We start from the raw sequence: 27,466 nt of genomic DNA on the forward strand, positions 1-27,466 counted from the left end.
ATTAAAAATTTGTGGAATCTTGAAAGTGTATAATGAAAAATCAAGAGAAAAGTTGAAATGACATTTGCGGTATTCGAGAGATGTTGGAAAAGAGGTTGAGTTTGCCGATTCCTTGTTTGATCTAATGAAAGAAAAATATAATAATTTGATCGAATATCAAGAAGAAACAGAGTTAGTTTGTGATTTACATGAAGATAAATTGATCGCAGATAAGGAGAATTCAACACAAGTCCAGACAAAACAGATGAAAGTTTTTCCAGTGTTTGATAAACTGATAAGGATCGACAGAAAACAGAAAGACTTAATATATGAAAAAATTAAGAAAACTTTTTATTGTATTCGGCTTTTAAATTGTGTAATAAAAGTGGCTTGACTATTAGTGATTGGCATTTGAAAAGTTGGAGGCAATAACAGCAAATAGTAGAAGTAGTAGTAGTAATGGCAAATGATGCAAGAAAGAAAGCTTATATAGCATCAGCCAAAGAAAAAAAAACACAGTTCACCTAACCGTACCCTCCAAGAATTTGTCTAGTTCTTCATTGAATTTATTCAGCCCATACAACAGATGGAAGCATTAGCATTAGTAGTGGCATATGATGCAAGAAAGCAAGCTTATACAGCATCAGCCAAGAAAAAAAGAAAAAAAATACACCTCCCACCATTCCCTCCAATAGTTTGTCCAGTTCTTCCTTGAATTTATTTATTATCCTCAACAACAGATGGAAGTTTGTTCCAGCAATCAACCATCTGCTGGCTAAAGGCAAACTTCCACACATCTATCCTGCAACCATCCTTGAATTTATGCCCTTCATGTGAGTAGTCTCGTCAAGAGGAAGAATGTCATTAACATTTAGCGTACTCAATCCATTCAAGGCCTTAAAAACCTCAATCACAACTCTGGGGTTACTGCTGCCCACATACCTTGCATTTGTCAATGTTAAACTTCTACTGCAATTTCTCAGCCCATTTGAAATAATTTGATGCAGTTTCGAACTTAAAATGTAGTAGAAGTTTCATGGATAGATTCAAACAAAATTATAAATGGCAAAACATTCTTATGCAATACATTTCATATCTTTGTCAGGGGAAAAACTATCATATAACTAGGGTTACCCGACAAGAACCTCATCCACCCATGTATATATCCATAAATTGCGTTTCTCTAGTCAGTTGGTCTTACTAGCCTTGCCTAAAAAACAGTTCCTCGTGTCATTGACGGGATTCAAACCTGGACTTCTTCAACCCAAAGTGGAAAAGGATTTGATTACAACCACAGTGCTACCCGCGAGGGCGTTTTTGCAGGAAGTGAGGAAAGAATATTTATATTTACCTCCAAGAAAACAGGAAGTAAATTTGATCCAAAAATTATCAAAAGGCAAATGAATAGAATACGCCACCAAATGTTTTCTGTGATGCAAGTTACTCTGGTAAAATGACATCTGCTCATATTAAGAACTGGGTCAACTATGTTTATTCTTTGGATTTGACTGAAGACAGAATTCTTTCTTCACTCATCTTTCTGACCTGAGCAATCAGGTCAGAAAGATGAAGATCTGATTAAAGAAGCTTTACCAGGTATAAAGATTCGAACAAATATCGTTACACCAAAAAACAGCCAAATATATTCAACGATTGGATGGATACGTCTTCTGACAGTATAATATTATAATTAGAAGAAGTGTAGATGAGATGCGATTCAAAAGTATTAATGAAGTTCCATTTTAACCATGTTTTTAAAACAACCGAAGCTGTTGCAGATGATTGTTCGCCAACATGGGTTGATTAACAACTTCCGAATAGAAGTTCTTGTCTTCATATCAACTAGCTGATAAATTTATAAAAAATTTTCTGAACCAAAAGCTCTAAGGGATACCAGAGCCAACTCTCTCTTTTTATTATTATAATCTTCTTCACATTCTAAGCAGGATTTACCCTTGATAATTTAAACCGTTTATGTACTAATATTCAGAGTGCAGCTTTAGTCCACGCTTCGGAAAATCCTATCTGACCGAAAAAACTAAATTCCCTGTATCTGATTACTGCTGGCGGGCAGGTTAGTAAACTACAGGATTTACCATCCAGTGGCGTTCAGTTGTCAATGAATCAACATAGACAGGAATTATGACATCGGAACAAAGATCTTGGTTTCTCATCCCTTCTGCGTTGTGAATAATGAATATCGGGACATGACAAGACATTTTGGCAGGATCCAACATTCCTTTTAATCGGGAAACACAGTTCTTAAACATATCTGCAAACCAGATTGAGCTTAATGGTTATGCCTTTGGAGACTTTGCACGTCCACCAATGGCCCCGATGTTAATTCCTCGTTGAGAGATTACACATACTTTTTTTTAGTATACTTATCATATCTAAAAGTTTAATCACTTCAAATTTTGTGTTCTTCTCAACCCTTCCCTTATCCTCAAAACAAACACAGTGGTATAATAGCTATCCATGCACACCGCGTGGAGAAAGAAGAGTTAAAAAATCTTGTGTAGTGGGATGGATTTTGGAATCTCAATCAATCTGGAGAGGGCATTTCATCAAGAAAACCCTAGGTTTTTTAATCTTGCAAAAACTGATCATAAACTACACGCTATTTACAGGTATCATATGCTGATATTTTAGGTAACTCTGCATAAATTTCAAACAATTTAACCAACTCAACCGTTTTCCTCCAACGAATCATGAATAATAAAACTAATGGAAAAGAAATCGAGACTTCGCAAAATTTCCTAGTTCACTTTACAAGATATACGTGGTTTAAATTCTAATTTCAGTGACTTCTATTTCCGGTTACAGTCGGCTAAACTACTTACTTCCTTAATGGAATCTCAATTATCGACTTTAAACACTACTCCTCCCTTGTCGTAATTACTGACTCTGAGATTGCTTCCATGGTATTTGTATAAACTGAACATTTGCACACAAACACTGCCTTTGAAATCCACCTAATGTTCTATGTCAGAGGCCTGAAATTCTCTCTCTCTCTCTCTCTCTCTCTCTCTCTCTCTCTCTCTCTGCCCTCGTGGGTAGCAGTTAGTAGGATCACAGTCCTCCGCCCACCGGGTGGGAGAGATCTGAGTTGGAGCCTCGTCGATTACCTGAGGAATTTTTATGGGCCTTTTCACAGTGTGACTGAGTTAGTTGATCTGAGGCAAGGGCAGCATGGTTTTTCTCCCAGAAACTCGGTTTTTTCATCCAGAAAGACAGAAAATCGATCTCAGAATTCACGCAATTTACAGACAATATACACGGAGTAATATGGCCTTAGTCGCTAACGCTCCTAAAACCCTGCTATTACAATCTCTCTCTTTTTCCTCCTTTTTGCGTCAATCTTTTGCCCATTTTGTCAACTGTATTTGCTGTCTTTGTTGCCCATGTAATTCAACAAGTTAACTTTCCAATTTTCTTTCCTTGAATCTTAAATTTTTTATAGTCCACCCTCCCAAACAATAAAACATAACTTCACACTTTTCTTTCAGATATGAAGCAAGATTGTGACTAGTCATCTGCTCTCTGACTAGTCGCCACATCTACTATGATTGATCCTCCAGCCGATGATTAACCCACCCTCTTATTTATTTATTGGACTTGTTACAATTAACAGTTGTCGATACAGCAAAAGAGATAGAATAAATATGTAGGAGAGACAGTACAATAAAAATACACTGAACGATTACTTTATTAGGTACACTTAACCTTTTCATGAAATAGTGCGATCCTTCAGTAACATCGAGTATTCTTACCATGCGATATAAGACAGATGGCCAGTATGCATACAGTTCACTGGGAAAATGGACAAGATGAGAGATTTAAATGACTTTGAATCTAGTAAACTGCAACCCCTCTGGTGTTTTTGTGTATGATTGTGTCTTGGATGTATCGAGATTGGTCCAATAACCGAAAACATCCACCCAACGAACATCCTCTGACCGGAAACAGTTCGTTGATGCTACAGGCCAACGGAGGTTGATAAGATTTCTTGTCAACCTCCGTTGTGTGTGTGTTCTGAAGGCTAACAGAAAGTCAACAACTCCGGTACAACAGTAGTAACCAAAGAGGCACTTCAAAACGCACAGCTCCAAAGTGGATAGTTGGAAGATTGGAAAAAATGTTTCTTAGTTTCACAAATCCCGATTTCTGCTGTTTCACGCTGATGGGAGTATCAGAATATGGAAAAAGCAGCATGAATCCATGAACTCATCCTGCCAGGTGTCAACAATGCACACTGGTGATGGTGGCGATGAAATAGTGTGGGAAGTGTTTTTCTGTTGCACACTGGAAAAACACTTGGATGTCACATGTTATCTGGATGTTCCCGACGAGGCGTATCCCTTCATTGATGCAATATCCATCTGCGAATGGGTTCTTCCAACAGGATATTGCGTCAAGTCACAAGGACAGAATGGTTGCTGAACATGAAAATGAATTCAGCCTACTACTGTGGCCTTCCCAGTCAGCAGACCTTAATTCAAATCTATAGCCATCCAATTTGCAACAACTGTGAGAAGCTGGATTTCTTTCACCAGCCGACATGGACATTGAGTAAACTGGATCAGCATCTCTATGCCACACTTTCGAAACCTTGTTGGAAAAACGTTCCACATGGAATGTTTTTCCTAGAATCCAGGCTGTTCTAGAGGCTAAAGGGGACCTACTCGTTATTAGGCAAGTATACCTAATAACGTGGTCGTTTAGCATAAAATAAAAGCAATATATCGTTTTGGACAATTCTTAAGAAAGTTTAAAAAATGAACGGAAATTATGAAGTATTTTAATAGTGTCTAAAAGACGTTAGTGTCTTTGAAAAGATGGATTCTAGACATCGAAGTATTTAATGGATAGTTTTGTCCGTAGACCTTGTCCGGTCATAAAGGTGAAAAGCATAATTAGTAAGGTACTTAGAGAGAGGAAGAGGATACTTGAAGGTTAATACTCTTATCTATGGTGATTTAAATTTAAACAATGTATCATTTTGTATGTAAAATGAGCATAAATCAAGTTTATTCATTTTACTAATGGTTGTAATTCGTGCTTGAAAAAGTACATAATTTTGTTCCTCCAGGCCTTAGACGTATTTCCAAATTATCCAAGGAATCCGACGCTTTACCAGGCTGCCGCTGAGATGTCTAGACACCGACTTGTTGACAAAAGAAACAGGTGTCTTCGAAAACTTCAATGAAGTTTCAACAAGTTTACTTTTATTCTTATCGATTTTAATTTTTACAGTATTATTGATATTCAAATAACGTTGTAAAAGTTAAAAATAGATTGCAGACAACTAAGAACGATCTGTCCATTGGTCGACGTTTACAAAACTATGTTATGGAAGAACATCCTCGACTTTAGCGAGACTGTTGTATTCTTGTATTGCGGGATGAAATATCGAAGTTCTGGTGGTAACTATACAACAGCCGATTCTTATCACCCGATACGTTACAACCATTGTGCTGAATGAAGTCATATTTGGACTCAAGACTAGGTTCCGGTCGCCTGCTATAAGCACATTTTCTGTTTATACTCCTTGGGCGTTACATAGAGTCAAGTATTTTCTGTCTACGTCTTGCATTTTCTATCTTGCAAGTTTGTGAGATAGAAAATACAAACCCTATTTAGTGGTCATGTGGACTGGAACTGCAGGCCACTCCTTGGTGAGTAGTTATGATTTTTTCTTTTGGAAACTCGCGTTTTTCATCCAGCAAACCGACCACAGAAAAGACGTAATAGAAAATTTGCCTCTTGTACAAATGCCAGAGAGGAGACTTTTTTAGTTCCTTGCTAAAAGTTATCCACAATTTCTTCCCATACGTTTACCGATTTTCCATCTTTACCTTTCGAAATGAAGCCTGGTTTCAAGGAAAGGGAGTCAAAATGTGTGGAGAGGATTCATAACAGTAAATCAAAGTCCAAATGTTTCGGATAGATGAGATGTAAGATGCTAGTAGGTTAGCGTGGTAGAAACAAAACCAACCTACTTGCATCAACCCCTTCTTTGGTTTGCAATAGAAAGAGTTAGAAGAATTCTGAATCTTCTAACTCCAATATCAAAATCGGCAACTCTCCAGTAACGAATCTACAATCCAAATACGGACAGCATTTCTATAGTTGTTAAAATTTTTATTCAAGAGTTACCTCCAGCCAATTTCTAAGAAAGGGAAAAATTTCTGCAGCTAATTTTCGACGTATGGCTCTTGTTAAACTTTTTTTTTAATACAACAGTGAAATTCATTAATTTCCCTGTCTTCAAACCTTGTGTTTTGTTAGCGATCGCAAACGTTGATTCTGTTAGTTGCAATCCACGGTGATACCTTGTCTTATGTCACTGGTCGTTAAACAAATTCAATGGAAAAGTTGGATTTTCAAGCGTTGCTGAAAACATTTCAAAGGCCATTTTATCCGATTTGGCTTAATGTATTTCTGAACAAGCTCCTTCACATGATCTACTTTCCGAAATTTTGTGGGGAAGGATTCCTCTCTCTGTCTGCTCTGTCATTGTAGTATTTCAAACTTCTGTTATTCCTTTGTTCTCAGTCCTCTCTTCTTCTAACATCTGCTGACTCCGTACAAATCTCAAATCAGTCGGTATACTATTCCCACATCTAGAACATTGTAACCCAAATCCTTGACTCTGTCCAAAAGAGACCAATATGATAATAATCCCTATCTTACAAATGTATTCCCCTTCCAGTCACCCAGACAATTCAGATTTTGCTTCATACCTTTTCTATAAGGATCTACCATGGACACTGTTCTTCAGAATTAACACCTACAATTTCAGGTCTTTCTTACAAACTAGTCCGTTGATGTATATCGTACATGTTCGGTATAATAAGGCTGGATATCCACAGTATTTGACCAGAAGCTTCGAAGGGTGTTTCCGCCTTGAAATCCACCTGAACATTTGTGTGTTTGATGGAGAATGTCCTCCAAGAGCTGTTCGTAATAGATCATGTGAGAATCTCCGGTTTGTAATCTAACAGGTTCAAATTCGTGCTTCCAGAGAGTCATATTGAGGCCACACTGAACATGGGAATGCTATTTGAGAGACACTGCTGAGTGATTTTTGATTTGGGTGCACTGGATAATTCTACTGTTTATCCACTCGATAATCCTACTGGATTATCCAGTGCTGTCCAAGCAACATTATATGATTGCTTAATCAAAATTCTTCTTCAGTGGTGAAGAATTTTTCATTAAAAAAATAAAGAAAAGAAAAATTACAAATAAATGGTAATTATTTTTCATTAAAGAGAAATAATTTATCTGCAGTACAACATCAAGGCGACTCATTGCGAAAGCTTCAAGCAATCGTAATTCTTGCTATTAGAGCTGTTTCTCTAAGCGATTATCAAATTTTAAAAAATCAAATCTGCTTTCTTAGACTACAAATCCATCTAAAATGAATGATCAGAATCTCCCAAGCTTTAGATCAAAATATAGTGGCCCGATAATAATACTTCCATCTTCTTTACCCAAAACATAAACACGTACGTCAATTAGCCATAATTTTTCATCCCAACCCTCATTTCATCCACCATACTAGAACATGTCAAAGAACGCAAACATTTGCATATTTCGGGGCAACATTTCCATACTGACAGATCCCTTGAAATTTTCGACTGGCTGAAAAATTAATCTTAACAATTTACGTACTTAAAATGTTTACTTTTCTTAAGAAAATAAGAGTAAGAGATTTTAAAGTCTTCGACCAACTATGCGAGCAATGTTCATTAAACTGGGAGACAGATTGTAATACTGTTGAAACGTACCAAGCCAGCACACGTGGAGATGAGTTATTTTGGGCATTTCATTTAATTCGGAACGCATTACATGTAGAAGTAGAGTATCGGTTGAGTAACCACTTGGGCTTTGGGACTATGTGGTGATAACAGTGCTCTCTTAATGCTAAATCGGAAGCCTCTTATATCGGCGTGTTCAAAGATGATCACAACCAATTCGGATGCACATTAGTCGCAACTTCTTGAATGTTATTCATTACAAGTTCATAATACTTGTCCTTCATTCCAAATAATCAATTCTGACAAGCATCTTACTTCTTTGCCCCACGTGGGACTTCAGTAGGACACTTCACCCGCAATAGCTTACGAAGACTTTGCTTTGAATTTGTTATAGAAGATGACATTCATTCTAAACTGGTAATTTTCACGCACTGACATTGAAAAAGGTACAAACAGAGATCCAGGAACTTCTTAAAATCCAAAAATGGCTATCTAGATTAATCTGTTCCCTATTACCTATCCATTACTTACTTAATTATGGAAATCAGGTGTATATATACTAGCAAGCATAGTCCCAGTCTTGCTGTAAGTCCACAATACAAAACGTGTTTTTTTTTTAGGAAAAAAGAAAAAATCTTAACCATCCATTTTTTTGTCCAATATCACTTAAATATCCTCGATATTCCAAGTGGACTATCATATGCAAAGGTTTTTATAATAATTAATAATTTATTCAATTTTATTACAATAATATTGTAATGACAGAAGAATATTCTAACAGCAGAAATGAAATAATTAGATCATGGTACGAAACACTGAATGATCTTATAATTAACATGCTGACAAGGTAAATACAGAGTAAAATGACAACCTTTAAGACTAAGTAGTCCACTCTCGAATTTTATGTGGTCCGACCCATAAAAATTCGTCGCATCATTGACAGCATTCGAACTCAGGTCTTTTCCACCCGGTTTGGGGAGGAGGGTGATTATAGCAACCGTGTTAACCAAGAAGGTATTCAATATACAGTGTATTCAATGTGATGGATCTAACAACCGCACTCTACTGTTCATATATTTTCTCTTTCCAAAGTACCAACTATGTCCTCCTCTCTTGAAACTGTCCAAGGTAGCGAAATCTTTCTGGACAGACGCACTCACCTTGCAATCTAAACTTGCGACATTCTTGCTCCTAATGTCCTGTAGCTCTCCATTCCAGGAAATCTTAGGACTCGCAATTTGTAGATGGAGTTTTGGGATTGAATCCATTTATTATTCCGGAATTTTGTTTGTTTAAGGGTTCAGTATATGTTGCAATGCATGTAGCTTAATTTTGATTGGATGCTGCTAAGTTGCCTAGGGTAAAGAACACTTAAAAATCTTGAAATAAAATCACAGGAACCAATAATGACAATAAAGTTTGATAAGACCCAAATAGTGTTATATATTTGAGCAGTAAAACGGCCCATAACACCGAAACAAGGATTATGCAAGGGTTACTACTCTTATTGTGGTCTATAAAGCCATAAGCATAAATGTGAGAGAGTACTATAGGGTGGGGTTATGTCAACCGCCTGCTTGAAGTGCTTTCTGTCGGCTAATCATAGTAACTGCTCATACGTGAATATTCATGGATTTTCTTCAAGAAACTCAAATGTTTCTTAATCAAACAAATCGGCCATTGAAAAATCGACCATAATACACCAATGCATTGTGGCCTTGAGTGAGAGTAAAGAAAAATAGGAATGGCTTCGATGTTTTGACCATTTGCCCAACTATCATACCAGAAAGAAATTCTAGTTACTCAAGTGGTTGAATAGAGTGACTTCTCTATTCAGATATCCACCCACTACTAGAACCTGATCATACCATGAAAACTGCACGTATCAATCTCAAACATGCGCAGCTGATAGCAGTAGAATCTTCAGTAGGTTTGAGATTTTCTTGGCTAACATACTCGAAATCGTCAATACGTTTGTGACGATCTTTCATATGGAGTAAGCCCATTAAGGGCGGGGGGGGGGGTGCTTACCTTAGTGGACTTACCAGTTCTAGAACCAAAAAACTGAACCTCAAAATTCCTGTCAATATCATAAAAAGGGTAAACTTCGCACATCTTTCCTGGAATCCAGAACTTTACAACTACAAATGGTTTAAATCAGCAGCATGAAATCAGACTATGAAGACAGAATGATGATTATATAACGTTCTAACCCCATCCATAAAGTGTAAACAATGTGACGTTGTCCATTGACAAACTTCTGATGAGTCTAACTAATATCCAAACATATAAATATCCCATTAATGTAATCCTAATCAAGGGAATTTAGTTTACATCAACGGGATGATCAAGTAATACCGAAATAGATTGAAATAATTAATAAAATATTGAAAAATAAACAGTGTGACACTTTAATTTTTCCCCACCAGTGTAGAAACAGTAATTTGCAAACTTCTCTACTTAAAAAGGTATTTTAACCTTTAAAAAACTCATCAATATCTAGATTTTCATTTGATATGATCTGGAATGGAAGGAAAGTGTTTGCTAAACTATTAAAAATCAAAATATAAAATACAGAATTGTTGCTGAAGATCGATATTAAAACTATGAAACGGTTCCTTGAGATGTTTATTTATTTAATGATAAGGATATATTTTTTTACTTTCTCCAAGCTTTAATATAATAATCCTTAACTACCACCAAAGAGAGGAAAATTAATCATTTATTGCAGAATATTCAAATTAATGCATAAAAGAAGTTGGCTTAATATCATTTATTGTAATTTTACAAGTACATAAAAACTAATGTTTAGCTGGATGAAAAACCTGATTTCCTGGATGAAAAAACCATACTACCGTCGGCTGAGACCGACTAACTCAGCTTCGTTGTGAAAAAGGCCATTAAAAATTTCTCACGTCATCGATGGAACTCGAATCCACAGGTACAATGTCATGGTAATTGTATAAAGTTGTCTTTTTTAAAGAGGTATCGCTGAAACACTCAAAATTTTGTAATTGTAAGTGTACTGATTAAATTAATTTTAATAGTTATAAATAGTAAATTTATGAAGACGCCTCTGATTGTTTACTGTCTTTGCATTGCCAAAATTTCTTATCTATCTGGAGACTTGATTTCCAGGTACATTGTCCTGGTATTACTGTTCTACTTAACCATAGCCGGTTTTTCATCTTCCTGCACTGAATACGTGATGTTTCTTATGAAATTTAGATGATAAACTGTTAGCCACAGCCATCAAATGTTGGGGTAGGCAACTATCACATGACCAAACTTTTAAGTCTGAACAAAGAAGTCAACTTGAGTTTTATGGTTCATCTAGCGTGGATGGTAATATCAATATGGGAGGATTTATTTATATAAAATTCACGATGTGGTTGCTGCTTATCTTCAGACATTTAAGAGTATTTTTTTATAACTTATATTACATAAAAAACAAAGATGTATTTCTCAAGTGATTTATAATTTTTTCCCCATGACGACGGGTTGTTTCATGGATGGTTACGAAAGCGTGAAGGAAACAGCCCATGGAGCACATATAAACACATTTTCCTGTCTTATTTCGTATGTTTCTTTCTTTCTTTTATTTTTTTTTTTCAAAGAACGGTTGATTAGCTATAATACTTGCAAAAAATTCTAAGGTTTTTGTTTTATTTTTGACACGTAGAAGATTTGTTGCATTTCTAGGAAATCTTACCTCCCAGAATGAAGTCGGTTCCTGTTTCTTAGGCTGTTCTGATGACCAGTCTTATGCTGATACTCCAGCAGCCACAAACTGACACAGACAGTTACAAACAGAATCATTACCAGTTGCTTAGACTGCTCTGATGAGCAACTGTATCTGATACTGCGGTAGCCACAAACTGAACACAGATAACCAAGTGTAATCAAATTTTTAAGATAATTGAATTACTTGTTGTTGTTGGATTTTAGGAGCATTGGCTACTAAGGCCATATTGGTCTGTATATACTTTCTGTAAATTGCGAGTGTTTTGTGGTTGATTCTCTATTTTTTAACCAAAAAACTCAATTTTTCCCAAGAAAAAGCCATCCTACAACGTCTGAGACCGATTAACTCGGCCACGTCTGAAAAAGGCCTATAAAAATCCCTCTCGTCATCGGCGGGACCCAGGTCTTTTCCACTCGGTGTGGGGAGGATGGCGATTCTACTAACTGTGCTACCCACGAGGGCCTGAGTGGCTTATTTCAGCCTGCCACAAAGATACAAGGAGAGGTGGGACCACAGTGCTATAAAAGTTATCTCCAAATAAATTTCAGTGGTCAAAGGTCAGCTTCTTGGGCGCTACTAATTGGAGAGACAGCTATGGACTACGATTGCTTTATGGGAAGTTTTTAAGAGATTCATACTGGAAGCCACAAGAAGTCTGTGGAATAAGTGATATAACTCTCTTGGAGAACGGTCTATCGAAAAAGGTGCTGAGAACGATGGATGGTAAAAACCCAGGGTTGCACGGTATGTATGGACTGAATGGATATTTTCGGAAAAAAAATGGAATCCAAAGAGAACATAGCATGAGTTCATTAAGACGATGTCTTGCCCAACTGATCTGTTAATTACTATGGTGCAGTCATAAAACAATTGGATACAAGAAATTACTTTCACATTATTTACCAAGACTTTAATAAAAACGTTTAATTCGATCCTTGAGAGGTTATTGTATAAATCAGAATGAACTGGATTAGCGAGAAAATCTTTAGTTGGATTAGGGGTTGGCTGAAAGATAGGAGACAGAAGGAGATCATTAATTGGGGGTTGCTCGGAGGAGATTATCATGGTGAATGGGGTTTCGCTCACGCATCGATGATGATGAATGGAAGATTGGGTTGGTGGTTAATGAAAAACAAGGCTATGTTCATTCAAAGCTGGACCGGGTGCAAATGTGGTCTGATATGATGCCCTGTCCATAAGTTATGGGACTTTCTAGAAGAAGAAAAAAACACGCAAAGTCCTGGCGCCATTGACAGAATTTGAACTCCATTAAATCACCTACTGATGATTTGATAGACCTTGCAAAGTCCCTGTATTTTCCCCACAGTAGGGTTGACAATCAGAACTCTGGTCAGTATATTTTAAGTTCTTAACAAAGATTTTATTCAACCAATGACGCCCACTAACTGAAATGGAAATGTTAGTTTCTCAGACAAATTTTTTTCAGTGTTTTAAGACATTCTAAGAAAGTACTAAACCTTCACGTGGAAGGACAGTGCGTGGCAGTAAATATATTTTTCGCCATGATTAGAAAGCTAATGGTTGTTGACCTACAGGTGTAACTCTTCCTGGATGACATAAATGAGTACGGACTGAGGGATAGATACGTGCTAATTAAGCATCAAATTCAAGTTGGGCAACTTGAATCTTCCGGCAACTTCAAATACCAAAGTCGTTCGTGTGTTTAAAATACATCCTCATCGAATGAAACGAACGGATTATGTGAATAGGATTGGTTGTATGCTAACGATACAATGTTGCAACTTCGCGTTGTAATCGGCCTAATGTAAGGACTGCGATCAGCAGAGCATGACGGTCTCTGTTGTTGTTGTTCAAATGTGTACACTCACCGAACCAACTTCAGCACAAAGACCAGAAGACAAACAGTAATAGAAAAGGAGGGGTTTAAATTGGGGAGAGAGAGAGAAAGAGAGAGAGGGGAGAAAAGAATAGACACGGAAAGAGACAGAAACAGAGAGAGGGAAGCACACAGAGAAAGACCAAGAGAAAAAGACAGAGGCAGAGAGAGAGAGAGATGGGATGGGAGGCTGAGAGAGAAAAAAAATAACAGAAGACACATAGAAAGAAGGAGAGAAAGCAGAAGAAAATAGGACAGCGAGAGAGAGAGAGAGAGAGAGAGAGAGAGAGAGAGAGAGAGAGAGAAGCAGAAGGAAGCACAGGAGAGCGAGAGAAAGAGAAAAGCAGAATGAAACACAGGAGAGCGAGAGAGAGAAAGAAGAAAAGAATAGACACGGAAAGAGTCAGAAACACAGAGAGAGGGAGCATACAGAGAAAGACTAAGAGAAAAAGATAGGCAGACAGAGAGAGAGAGAGAGAGATGGGACGGGAGGCAAAGAGAGAAAAAAAAGATAACAGAAGACACATAGAAAGAGATAGAAAGAAGGAGAGAAAGCAGAAAGAAACACAGGAGAGAGAGAGAGAGAGAGAGAGAGAGAGAGAGAAAAGCAAAAGGAAACACAGGAGAGGGGAAGAGAAAAGAAGGCACATAAAGAGATAGAAAGGAAGAAGATGAAGGCAGAGAGAGAGAGAGAGAGAAGGAAGAAAGTGAGAAAGACAAATAGAGAAGAGAAGGGAAGAGAAGGAAGTGGGAGGAGATGGAGTGGAAGAGAGAGCGTAAGAAAGAAAGAGGTAAAGAGAGAAAGAAAGATGAAAGAGATAGTAAGAGTAAGACAGAGAGAAAAGAAGGAAACACAGAGAGAGAGAGAGAGAATGAAGGCAGAGAGAGAGACAGAGAGAGGGGAGCAGAAAGAGAGAAAGGTAAGGAGAGAAAGAAGTAGGCAAAGAGAGAAAGAAAGATAAAAGAGGCAGAAAGAGAAAGACAGAGGGAAAAGAAGGAAACAGATAGAGAGAGAGACAGAATGAAGGAAGACAGACAGAGAGAGGATGAGCAGAAAGAGAAAAGGACAAAGAGAAAAGAAGAGAGTGGGGAGAGATGGGATGGAAGAGAGAGTGCAAGAAAGAAAGTAAGAAGTAAAGAGAGAAAGAACGATGAAAGAGCAGAGAGAAAAGGAGGAAACAGAAAGAGAGAGAGAGAGAGAGAGAGAGAGAGAAAGAAAGAGAAAAAGAAAGATGAAAGAGATAGAAAGAGAAAGACAGAGAGAGAAAAAGAAGGAAACAGTGAGAGAGAGAGAAATGAAGGCATATCAAGAGACAGAAAGGGAGAGGATGAAGGCAGAAAGAGAGAGAAATAGAAAAGAAGAGAAGAGTGTGAGAAGAGATGGGTTGGAAGAGAGAGCGCAAGAAAGAAAGCAAGAGGTAATGAGAGAGAGCAAAGGAGTCACAGAGACAGGAATAAAGCGAGAGAGAGAGATGGGGGGAAATTAGAAAGAAAAATGTATAAGAGAGAGCGAGAGAGAACACACTGATTAGGAATGAGAGTGAAAGATAAAGTAAATATACAGATAAAACAAAAAAGAATGAATGAACGAACGAGATAAGATAAGAGTGAGAGTAGATCACATAAATGTAGTCCCTTTGATTAATCTCTGGCATGTGGCCATCACGAGTGTTATTGTAAGTGGAATGCACTTTATCCGGTGTTGGTGGACGAAATAGACAGATGGGTAAAGGATGCATCGCAAATACAAGCACTTCTTCAAACTCACACGGGCCGGGCCTCGAAAGGACAGCTTACCTATTTAGCATGCCTCACATCACGTGAGGGAAACGGTCTAAAAACTTTCTTTTCTTCCACAAATAAAGGAGTATTTCCCTTTTGCTACAACACAACGTTCGTGGAACTTAACTTTGCCGTTGCTGAACTGGATCCCACAGCACACTTTTGATACAGTTGCTGAGTGGCAAATGCCACCACAAAAAAACCACAATTATTTTTGCATTTTGTGGTGTGTTGAGACGGATTTATAATAAACTCCACCACATCTAAAACCACGAAGGGTCATGTCCATAAATTTAATTTACTGGTGTGTGTTTTATGGGATGAAAAACCCGAAAGAGCAGCAATCATTCTTTGGGGTTTGTCTTCCTACAAAGGGGTTTTTCAATCAAAAATGTACCGAAGTCTATCTTGTTTATTTTTTGAGTTAAGCCATATATCTTCTGGACCTTTTTCGGTCATAGTTGGGCAGACGATGGCTTCACCTACACTTCCACCTAAAAGTTTGGAATCATGTTTATTTTATTTTTTTTTTTTTAATTTTCAAAGTGCTTATTAAAATAGGACCAACTGGTTTATCAATTTTTATTAAAAGTATTTTCTATTAAATATAAAAATTAAAAAAAAAAAACTGAAATGATATTTAAGAAAATTCGAGAATATTTCAGAAAGGTATAGAAGACTCCTGAATGTGGTAGGACATTGTAGAAGACTCCTGAACATTGCAGATGATTCTATAATATACTAGAAAGTGGGCTGGATAATCGAAAGAAACAAATGGCTTAGGCTAAGCACCATCAACATTAGACAACTGAAGAGTGGAAAAACGCACTGTGGACAGATGAATCCAAATTTGAAACTTTTGGATTCAAGCGTAGAGTTTATGTGAGACAATCAACTGATGGAAAATGGTGCCACATTGTTCCGTGCCTACAGCCAAGCATGATGGTTCATCCATCATGATCTGGAGTTGTTTCTGTTTTTCTGGAGTGGGTAACATCGTCAGAATTGAAGGAATTTTAAGAAAAGGGCGGGAGTGTACATGGATAGAGGATGTAAACCGAGGACGGGGAACAATTTTCCCATTGAGAAAGAGAGAAATTGATTAGACAAAAAATGATACAAGAATTTGGACAGCAGGTGATTACCCCGTTGTATAATGCAATGTTAGACCATCCTCCATACAAGTCTCGAAGCCTCATTTTAAGAAAGATCTGTTGGAATGAGTGCAGAGAAGAGCAAGAGTGGTCGGTTGCAAAAAAATGATACTCTTACCAAAAAAGACTCCAATTGTGCAAATTGCAGCATCCTAGGCACCCGCAAGAAGACCTTGAAGTGTTTAAGACCTTAAATGGATTGAGTTAACTACATGTTCATGACATTCTTGATGTTTTTGGGGATACACACATAAAGGGAAATTTAAATTGAAGGATGGTTTGCAGGATAGACTTTCAACCAGGGAGTGATTGTTGGAGCATACTACCATCTGATGTTATAGAAGAATAAGAATATTATGGCTGTTTATTGTATGTGTTCTAAGTGTCTGTCTGTTCTATGAACGAGGATTTCCAGTGGAGGGAACCCTATCTCCTCCAAAGGATGACTAACTTATAACAAGATAAAACTTTAGAAAACATAATGGAGTCTCCAATCAAATGACTGCAAGTCAGATGACCTCCGGATTATCAGGTAAAAGGACGCACTTGTTTTGCCGATACTTTGTATCACTTCAACCATTCGGAATTCACGTCAGGGTCAAAGGTTCCTTCTAAAGTAATCTCAAATGTATCAAACTCCCTATAAATAACAGAACATTACACGCCATAGATGGATAAAATTTACAGACGCTCACATATCAGAGGATTAAACCTTGCGAAAGGATTCCAACCAGTTTTTAGAACGCCACTGTCAACAAACCAGTAAGGCCACAACAAGAATTCTAATGGTAGTTTTCCAACCCAATATTTTGTTAAATTCTAAAACCAAAATTCCAAATCAAAAAAAAAAAAAAAAAAAAAAAAAAACACCGGAAGCTGTCCATCACAAAATAATCCCGGATGTTTGTTTGGCGTCTGCGTGTCTAGGTCCTGAAAAAAAAAATCGAAAATTTTCTTTTAAAAACAAAAGCGTCTGTCACTCCCGGTCTTAGACCAAGAACAAGAAAACAGCTTTTTATAACCTATTAATGCGTGACAGAAGGATAAATTTTTCGCATCAGTGCGAAGAGTATAGTCTGGCCAGACTTGACTGCGAAGTATACCTTGAAGCTCCACATGAGTGGACGCAATACGTGATTTGAAATGAGGTCTCTTCTGCATCGTGTCTCGTGTGTTCTCAGGCCCCACCCCAATCGACACAAAAGTAGGGGGACATGGGGTGGAAGCTTGGCGAGGGGAAGGGGGGGACCATTATGAATAAGTATTACATCGTTTTAGATTCTAAGAGTCCATTCACTTCAGGACCGGAGAAGTCGGGGAAATATCAATGGCGAATGTCAGTGAACACACTGCCACGACGCTACGGTTTGGTTTCGCAAGGACGTAGCTCGTGGGTTGTTTACCTTTTGGTCGTCGGCTGTGTATCTGTTGCCTAGACTTGTAGTTAGACGCGGCTAACCGCACAGATAACAAGCGAGAGATAGCTGACGAACACGCGCTCTGCCGAAGCAAACCAAATGTGGCAGGTTTAGCAATACAAAATGATAGAAAGGTGATAAGATGTGCTTTGGCGCGCGCGCACACACATATATATATACGTAGATCGTCTGCCTCTGCGTCACATCTGAACACTCTCTCGTAGTCCGACAGAATTATTGTTTTCGATCTTCGATTGTTTTGTTCGTTTTTAGAAACGCTTTTGTATTTGGCGAGTTTGTATTTCCCAGAAGATTGGTAAGTTTTGTGTCCTTCCGATGACTGTTGTAGAAACGGTTGTGGATGTGTAAAAATAGACGAATGCACAAGAGAGTTATTTTAGTAAGCAGTCGTGGATGTTTGAGTAATAGTAGACTAATTGAATTGTTGAGGGTTTTGCGAGGGAAATATGGAAGACGTGTCTTCGAAGGCGTTACCACCGATGTCTCATTAAAGATACGGCTCTTAGACTTCGTTTATGATATCGCTTGTTTTCGTCTTTTCTTATGTTTCTAATATCAGTTTTTGTTTTAATCCAAAGTATGGATGTCTGAGTATCTACAATTACAAAATACTGTAGCGTTCGTTCTGTACTTGGTAAATGAGTCCTCTGCAGTGGACACACCCTCTGCGGTTGCCAATAAACCACACGTAACTGAAGAATTATAAAGCGGATGCGAAGACAACAGAAAGAGAATAATTATCACTTCCTCGTACAAAATGAGTTATTCAATGCAAAGAGAGAAAAGCAACAGGTAAGTGATAAACCAAAAAAAGAGATTAAACGAGAGAGAGAGAGAGAGAGAGAGGAAGGGGGGGGGGGATTACAGAGAAAATGAGAGAAATAGACAGAGAGAAAGAAGCGAGCGAGTCAGATAGAGAAGCAAACAAATCGAAACAAGCACGAAGAGGAAACAAAGAGAGAGAGAGAGACAGAGAGAGTGAATGAGAAATAGAGAGAGAGAAATAGTCAGAAAGAGAGAGCAAAAGAAAAATATTCAGAGAGAGTGAGCAGAAAGAGCGAGAGCGGAAAAAAATAATCAGAAACAGAGAGAGAGAGAGAGAGAAAAATAGCCAGATAGAGAAAGATAAATAGACACAGAGAGAAAGAGATATATACATAGAGAGAGAGAGAGAGAGAGAGAGAAAGAGAGAGAGAGAGAGAGAGAGAGAGAGAGAAAGAGAGAGAGAAGAGAGCGAGTGAGACAGAGAAGCAGACAAATCAAAACAAGCACGAAGAGGAAACAAAGAGGGGTGAGGGAACGAGCGAAAGAGAAAGACAGGGCGAGATAGAGAAGAAGAGAAATAGACACTGAAAGAGAGAGAGAAATAGACAGAGAGAGAGAGAGAGAGAGATACAGAAAGTTTGTTTGTTTGTGGGCTTTACGGCGCAAGGGCAACATGAGACACAGAAAGAAAGAAAGAAGAGTGTGAGTGAGACAGAGAAGCAGACAAATAGAAACAAACGTGAAGAAGAAACAAAGAGAGAGAGAGAGAGAGAGAGAGAACGAGCAAAAGAGAAATAGAGAGAGAGAGAAATAGTCAGAAAGAGACAGCGAAAGAAAAATACTTAGAGAGAGAGAGAGAGAGAGAGAGAGAGAGAAAGTGAGGAAGAGAGTAAGAAAGAGAAATAGACAGAGAGAGATAGAGCAAAACAGAAATAGACAGAGAGAGAGATAGAGCAAAACAGAAATAGACAGAGAGAGAGATAGAGCAAAACAGAAATAGACAGAGAGATAAATACAGTGAGAGAGAAATAGAGAGAGAAGAGAGCGAGTGAGAAGAGAAGCAGACAAATCAAAACAAGCATGAGAAGGAAACAGAGAGAGAGAGAAATAGAAATAGTCAGAAAGGAGAGCGAAATAAAAATGCTCAGAAAGAGAGAGAGAATAGTCAGAAAGAAAAATAACAATAAAGAAATAATCAGAGAGAGAGAGATATTGACACACGGAGAAAATAAAGAGAAATAGAGAGGGAAAAGGGCGAATGAGACAAAGAAGCAGACAAATCAAAACAAGCATGAAGAGGAAACAAAGAGAGAGAGAGGGGAGAGGGGGGGAGGTGAGAAACAGAGAATGGGACACAGAAAATGTAGAAAGGCTGAAATATGACAGAAGACAGGAAGGACAAACAGAACGAGAAACAGAGAGAGAAAACACAGAACGAAAAATGAAAAGAAATAAAATGAGAGAGAGAGAGAGAGAGAGGAAGATAGACACAGACAAAAGAGGCATAAGAGAGAAAGAGGGAGAGAACAGGAGGAGGAGGGAGATGAGGAAAGAAGAGAGATATACAGAGAGATGGACAGAAAAATCGTCAAAACAAACATGAGGAGAAAGAGAGAAATCCAGGCAGGCAGAAACAGAGAAAGAGACAGACACAAAGGGGAGAGAGAAATAGAAAGAAAGATACAGACTGAAACGAGACATAAAAGAGAGACACGCACAAAATAAGAAGAGAGAGAGAGAGAGAGAGGGAGAAAAAGAAGATAGCTAAAGAGAAATAACAGACAGGTAGACAAATAAAAACACACGTGACAATAAAGAGAGAAATATATACAAGCAGAAATAGAGAGAGAGAGAAAGAGAGATATGAACAGACAGACAAACAGAGAGAGAGACAGATAGACAGACAAACAGAGAGAGAGAGATATGAACAGACAGAGAAACAGAGAGAGAGACAGATAGACAGACAAACAGAGAGAGAGAGGGAGAGAGAGATATGAACAGACAGACAAACAGAGAGAGAGAGAGATATATATGAACAGACAGACAAACAGAGAGAGAGACAGATAGACAGACAAACAGAGAGAGAGAGAGATATGAACAGACAGACAAACAGAGAGAGAGACAGACAGACAGACAAACAGAGAGAGAGAGAGATATGAACAGACAGACAAACAGAGAGAGAGAGACAGACAGACAAATCAAACAAATATGGATAGACGGAAAGAAGAAAAATACAGCAGACAAAAGGCTAGAATGAAAGCGAGAAAGAGAGAGAGAGAGAGAGAAGGAGAAAAAATGAAAAACAGAGAAAGAAAGAAAAGTAGCAGAGATAGAATATATAAACAGAAAGTGGAATGAGAAAGAGAGAAAGGGACACCGAAAATATCGAGAGGAATAAGTATGACAGAAAGAGTAATAGACAGGAAGGACACATAGAAATAGCAGGGGGAAAGACAGAACGAGAAATATATAGAGAGAGGAAAGATAGAACGGAAATAGAAAGAGTACAGAGGAGAATTCACACTTGGGAGAGAAGTCGGAGAGAGAGAGAGAGAGAGAAGCATTTCTTCTCTTCCTCTCTGCTTTTTATTCTGCATGACAGACATGCAGAATAAAAAGCAGAGAGGAAGAGAAGAAATACGGAGAGTAAGCATTTGAAGACAAAAGACTTTCTAAAATTCTTAAAAGCAGATGACAGAAATAAACAAGGAGATCCATAATGAGAGAGTAAGAAGGAACGATAAGGAAAAACATCATCTGGAAGATGCTAGACAGGACTGAACGTGTGACCATAATCCAGTTACTAAATACTTAAATCAGATGCCCAAAGTTACATCTACAAACATACGAAAGCAACAGATCCAAATCTTCCATTCATAACTCGATTCCACACGTGCACAAATTGTGGCACCTTTGCGGATCCACCCCAATTAGCCTCCCCCCCTACCCTTCCCCGGCTACAATTTGAAAATTCAGTTAAAATTCGAAATAAAATACCCACTCGAAGACCCTCCTTAAGCGAAGAACCTTGAGATGTTTACTCTACTCCATCCTCATATTCCCACCTAAGCCTAAAAGGGTGGGCAATAAAGCAACTGGATTTCCTTTTGTCTTCATCTCTAATGAATTTGATGTCACAAGCATTGGACATCTTTCTGGACTCCAACTGAAATCCTTTCTTTCCAAAGACAAATTGTTCAATCCTTTTCGGAAGAAAATCCTGTCGTTCACACCAATCAATCCCATAACCACATTATTCACTTCTGCAGTGCATTACAGATGGTACTCTTTCTCTCTTTGCTTTCATTTCCTTCTCTTCATTCTGTCTCTTCTCGGGGGCAGGGGATTCATAATACGGGTCCCTAAAAGATAATTTCAGTTTTACAATCCAGCGATGGTTCTGCTACTGCCATGAAAATGGTGCATAATCTGATTTTACTATCACTTTAATGGTTGTAAGATGGTTCACCACTAATTTTACTATCATTTTAATAGTGGTAAGATGATGCACACTGTAATCTTGCTATAGGTTAGCTGGTGGTAATCTGGTGCACCCTTACATTACAATCAGTTTAATGATGGTAAGTTGCGCACAATCTAATCTTACTACAAGTTTGATGGTGGTAAAGCGGGCACTTTCTGGTCAGTTTAATTGTTATAAGATGGTGCGCCCCTAATCTTACTATCAGTTAAATAGTGGTGAGTTGGTGAAGAACTGTAAACGAAAACAAAAGCAGAGAAAATTGGAAAGACATGCTGTGCATTGTAAAAGATCAGAAGCTCCATGGAAGGTTTCAAACAGAGAACTGCAGACAGCAAAAGAGAGATGGATGGAGATAGAAAAAGAGAGGGCGAGAGAGACAGAGAGAATGAAACAGACATTAAAAGGGAAAGAGTGAGAGGAAAAAGAAAGAGAATAAGAGCAAAAAATGAGAGAGAGAGAGAGAGCGAGAGAATATGAAACTACAAGGATTACTTGTATTGTGAGGAATCAATTCTGGAAAATGTTTGGAACAATCACAGATAGTAAGACAAAGAAACAGAGACAAATAGGGATAGAGAGACAGAATTGGGAAGACAGTCTATGTTGTGAGAGATGAAGAATACGAAATAAAGTTTGAAACAGAGAGGGGGAGGGGAAAGAAAGAGAGAAAGCATTAAAACAGCAGTTGTGTTATGAGAAGTCAAGAATACTAAACGAGGTTTGAAACAGAGAGAGAGAGAGAAAGAGAGAGGGAAAGAAAGAGAGAGAGAGCATCAGAAAAAAGTCTCTGTTCTGACAGGTCAGGAATACTAATCAGTTTTGAAATAAAGCGATGGAGAATGAGAGCTAGAGAAAACGGGACAGAGAGAGAGAGAATTAGAAAGAGTCTATGTTATGAGAGTTCAGGATTACTATGAGGTTTGAAACAGAGAGAGAGAGAGAGAGAGAGAGAGAGAGAGAGAGAGAGAGAGAGAGAGAGAGAGAGAATTAAAAATGCCTCTGTTATGAGAGGTCAGGAATACTAATCATTTTTGAAATAAAGCGAGGGAGAATGAGAGAAGGGGACACAGAGAGAGAGAATTAGAAAAGTCTCTGTTATGAGAGATGAAGAATACTAAATGTGGTTTGAAACAGAGAGAAAGCGAGAGAGAATTAGAAAGACAGTCTGTGTTATGAGTGGTCAAGATTACTGAGGTTTGAAACAGAGAGAGAGAGAGAGAGAGAGAGAGAGAGAGAGAGAGAGAGAGAGAGAGAAAGGGGAGAGAGGGAAAGAAAGAGAGAGAGAATTAGAAAGAGTATGCTATGAGGGGTCAAGAATCTAAATGAGGTTCAAAATAGGGAGAGAGAGAAAGAGAGGAGAGATAGAAAGAGAAAGAGAGAGAGGAGAGACATAGAAAGAGAAAGAGAAAGAGAGGAGGGAGAGAAATAAAGAGAGAGAAGAGAAGAGAAAGAGATGAAGAGAGAGATAGAAAAAGAGAGAGAATTAGAAAGACAGTCTGTGTTATGAGAGGTCAAGAATACTAAATGAGGTTTGAAACAGAGCGAGAGAGAGAAAGACAGAGGGGAAAAGGAGAGATAGGGAGAGAAAGAGAGTGAGAGAAAGAGATAGGGATAAAGGGAAGAGAAGAAAAGAAAGAGAAAGAGGGGGAAGGGAGAAGGAAAGAAAGAGAGAGAATTAGAAAGATAGTCAATGTTATGAGGGGTCAAGAATGTACATGAGGTTTGAAACAGAGAGAGAGAGAGAGAGAAGGGAGAGGGGAAAGGGGAGAGATGGAAAGAAAGAGACTGGGAGAGAGAGGGAAAGAAAGAGACTGGGAGAGAGAGGGAAAGAAAGAGAGAGAGAGAGAGAGAGAGAGAATTAGAAAGAGTATGTTATGAGGAGTCAAGAATCTAAATGAGGTTCGAAATAGAGAAAGAGAGGAGGTGATAGAAAGAGAAAGAAAGGAGAGTTAGAAAGAGAAGAGAAAGACAAAGAGAGGAGGGGAGAAAGAGAAAAGGAGAGAGAGAGAGAGAGAAGAGAAAGAGAGGCAGAGAGAGACAGAAAGAGAGAATTAGGAAGACAGTGTGTTATGAGAGGTCAAGAATACTAAACGAGTTTTGAAACAGAGAACGAGAGAGAGAAGGAGAGAGGGGGAAAGGGGAGATAGGGAGAGAAAGAGTGAGAGAAAGAGATAGGGTAGAGAAGAAAAGAAAAAGGGAAGGGGAAGAGAGAGGGAAAGAAAGAGAGAGAATTATAAGGATAGTCAATGTTATGAGGGGTCAAGAATCTACATGAGGTTTGAAACAGAGGGGGAGAAAGAGAGGAGGGGAGAGGGAGAGAGAGAGAGAGAGAGAGAGAGAGAGAGAGAGAGAGAGAGAGAGAGAGAGAATTAGAAAGACTATATCATGAGAGGTCAAGGATGGGGAATGAGGTATGAAACAGAGAGACAGACAGTACCAGAGAGAGAGAGAGAGAGAGACTGCAAGCTACAGCAAAAAGAGAAATAGAAAGACAAAGGGGAAAGACATAAAAAATTGATACGAATGAAATAGAGAAAGAAACTGATAGAAACAGGCAACAAAATGAGAGAGACAGAAAGATAATGAAACAAAGATAGAGAAAGGGAAAGTTTGGTCTGGCAATCCACCACCCGCTGGCTAAAGGAAAACTTCCGCATATCCATCCTACAACTATCCTTCCTCAACTTGTAGTCTTTGCAACAGAACAATCCCATCAGCATTGAGCCTCTCAAACCATTTAAAGCCTTAAACACCTCAATGACATCACCTCGCAGGCGCCTAGTCTTCAGACACTGTAATTTGCAAAACTTAAGCCTTTCTTCGTAAGAGCACCCCTTCATTCCCCTCACCAATCTTGTTGCCCCTCTCTGTACACGCTCAAGCAAATCTACATCCTTCCTAAAATGAGGCCTCCAGACCTGTACGCAGTACTCAAGGTGTGGCCTGACCATTGCCTTATGCAAGGGGATAATAACCCCCTTATCTCTGCTAGAAAAATTCCTGTATATCATTGATAAGACACCATGATCTACTCTTGCAGCCTGTCTGCACTGCTCAGAAAACTTCATATCTGACTGCGCAATTGTCCCCAGGTCTTTTTTCATTCTCCACCTCCCTGAGTGAACGTACCACACAGTTGGTACCTTCCTCTGGGGTTACTTCTGCCCATATGGAGTAATTTGCATATGGGTAGAAAGAGAAGATTCATAGAAAAGCAGAGACAGCGAGAGATTGAGGGGAAAAGCAGAGATAAAGAGAGATTGAGAGAAAAGCAGAGACAGAGAGAGAGAGAGAGAGAGAGAGAGAGAGAGAGAGAGAGAGAGAGAGAGAGAGAGATTGAGAGAAAAGCAGAGAGAGAGAGAGAGAGGGAGAGAGAGATTGAGAGAAAAGCAGAGAGAGAGAGGGAGAGAGATTGAGAGAAAAGCAGAGTGAGAGAGAGAGAGAGAGAGAGAGAGAGAGAGAGAGAGATTGAGAGAAAAGCAGAGAGAGAGAGAGAGAGAGAGAGAGAGAGAGAGAGAGAGAGAGAGATTGAGAGAAAAGCAGAGAGAGAGAGAGAGAGAGAGAGAGAGAGAGATTGAGAGAAAAGCAGAGAGAGAGAGAGAGAGAGAGAGATTGAGAGAAAAGCAGAGAGAGAGAGAGAGAGAGAGAGAGAGAAATAGATTGATAGAAGCACAGATAGGTAGAGATTGACAGAAAAGCATAGGTAGAGAGGGATGCAGAGAAAAAGTAGCACAAAATGTGAGAGAAAATGGGAGACAGAGAGAATGCGATAAACTTCATGAGAAGCAGAGAGAAAGAACACCAGTGAATGACAGAAAGAAATGCGCAATAAATTTAGAAGACAGAGAAGGAAACAGGGACACATAAGAAAGAGTGAGAGAATAAAAAGAAGAGAGAGGGGACGAACAAATGAAAGAGAGTGCATGGAAATCAGCAAGATAAAATAGAGTTATCAGTAGAGCTAAGAAGCTGAAGATACGTGATTGGAATTGAGAGAAGGAAAGAAATTGGGAAGGGAGAGATAAGAGAAAGCAGATACAAAAAACACAGATAACAAGAAGACTGCTAAATGGTTTTGATAAAGGAAAAGAATGATGCATAACAAGAGAGAGTGAAAGATGAAGAATGAAAGAGAGTGGAAATCGAGGATAAAATATGCAAAAATATTGTACAGTAAGTTCAGATCAAGATAAAGGAAAGGCAACACATAAAAGGCGAATAAGATAAAGAGAAAAAGACACATACGTAATTACAAGAGCATTACGAGAGACAGAAAGAGAGAGATCATAAATATTGAACAGAAAGTAGGAGATAGAAAGAATGGAAGAAAACAGAGGACATAGAATTAAAGAACTTTCCTAGTAACCATTGCAATTTACAGAAGCCAACACCCCGTACATTTTTCCTGTTTATTTCCATCTACGGACCTTGCTGCAAAATGTACGCCCGGAGCCCAGGCACACATCACAACACCCACTGTCTGCTCTATTCCTCTAACTAATTTAACCTCAATGACACTGTTATCAAGCGGCGAGTCGAGCGTCGATCATGACTTATTCTACCGACACCAAATGCCAATTTGTGGCGGTTAATAGTGCTCCCGGTCAGTGTTAAACATTCAGAGAGATAGATAGAGAGAGAGAGAGAGAGAGCTCATAATTTATAATTCACCTTCCATTGAGGGCATCGCACAATACAGGACATTCTGTGCTCTAATGAATGAGATTATTACACACACATCTGTTCACTGACTCGGATGCTGCTTACGTGGTACAACTTTGAGCACTAAATTTAACAACAATTATCCTCCCAAATACCATCAGAATATATCCAGTCGTCAATTAACAACGCTGTTGGCTATTCCTGTTGTTTCATTGGCCTTGTGGATGGATAAAAATGGCGACGTAAGAATCAGACCAAGCGATGTACTCGTTGATGATCGTTGTCCACCATCGATGACCTCTTATTCTTTCTGAATCGAATATTTTGGTAACTTCCCTCCCGGGGATTCATCGCACTTATCTCAACAAATGAAAATAAATCGAAAAAGAAACGCCATGAAATTTTTCAACTTGATGACAGCCACTGTTAGGCCTAAGGGAGTAGTAGATTTGCGTGTCTAATCTTACTTTGTCTTTTGGCAACGATTAATTAAAGATGGAATATTTACGTGCGTACTTCTTAGAGCATTTATACTCAATCAGCAATTAAGGATTTGTTATATGTACAAAATTAAACTAAATGTATACAGATGGCGTTGGATATATCGATGGAAGGTTATCTTGTTTTTCAAAATGTTTATTCGGTTGTGTTTAGGAACTGAAGAGAAACAACAAGTATTTATCGACACGTTGACTGTGTAAAATCGCCTTCTGAAGATGCAGAATGTTGTTCAAGGAGTGATTTTAACTGTACAGAAAGGCAAAACTCTGTACAAGTTTTCAAGAAAAATTTGAAGATAAACTGACGATAGGGTATTGGGGGAATGCTAACC

General features: G+C 38.5%; 1 protein-coding gene across 1 annotated transcript in view; it reads right to left on the reverse strand.

The window, feature by feature from the left end:
• LOC150085323 (uncharacterized) overlaps window positions 1-27,466 on the reverse strand; it is a 736,427-nt gene that overhangs the window by 592,556 nt on the left and 116,405 nt on the right. The gene's annotated exons all lie outside the window — the stretch shown is intronic.

Source organism: Mastigoproctus giganteus, chromosome 5 (genome assembly GCF_048544385.1).
Source record: "Mastigoproctus giganteus isolate SK-2022 chromosome 5, ASM4854438v1, whole genome shotgun sequence".
NCBI lineage: Eukaryota > Metazoa > Arthropoda > Arachnida > Uropygi > Thelyphonidae > Mastigoproctus > Mastigoproctus giganteus.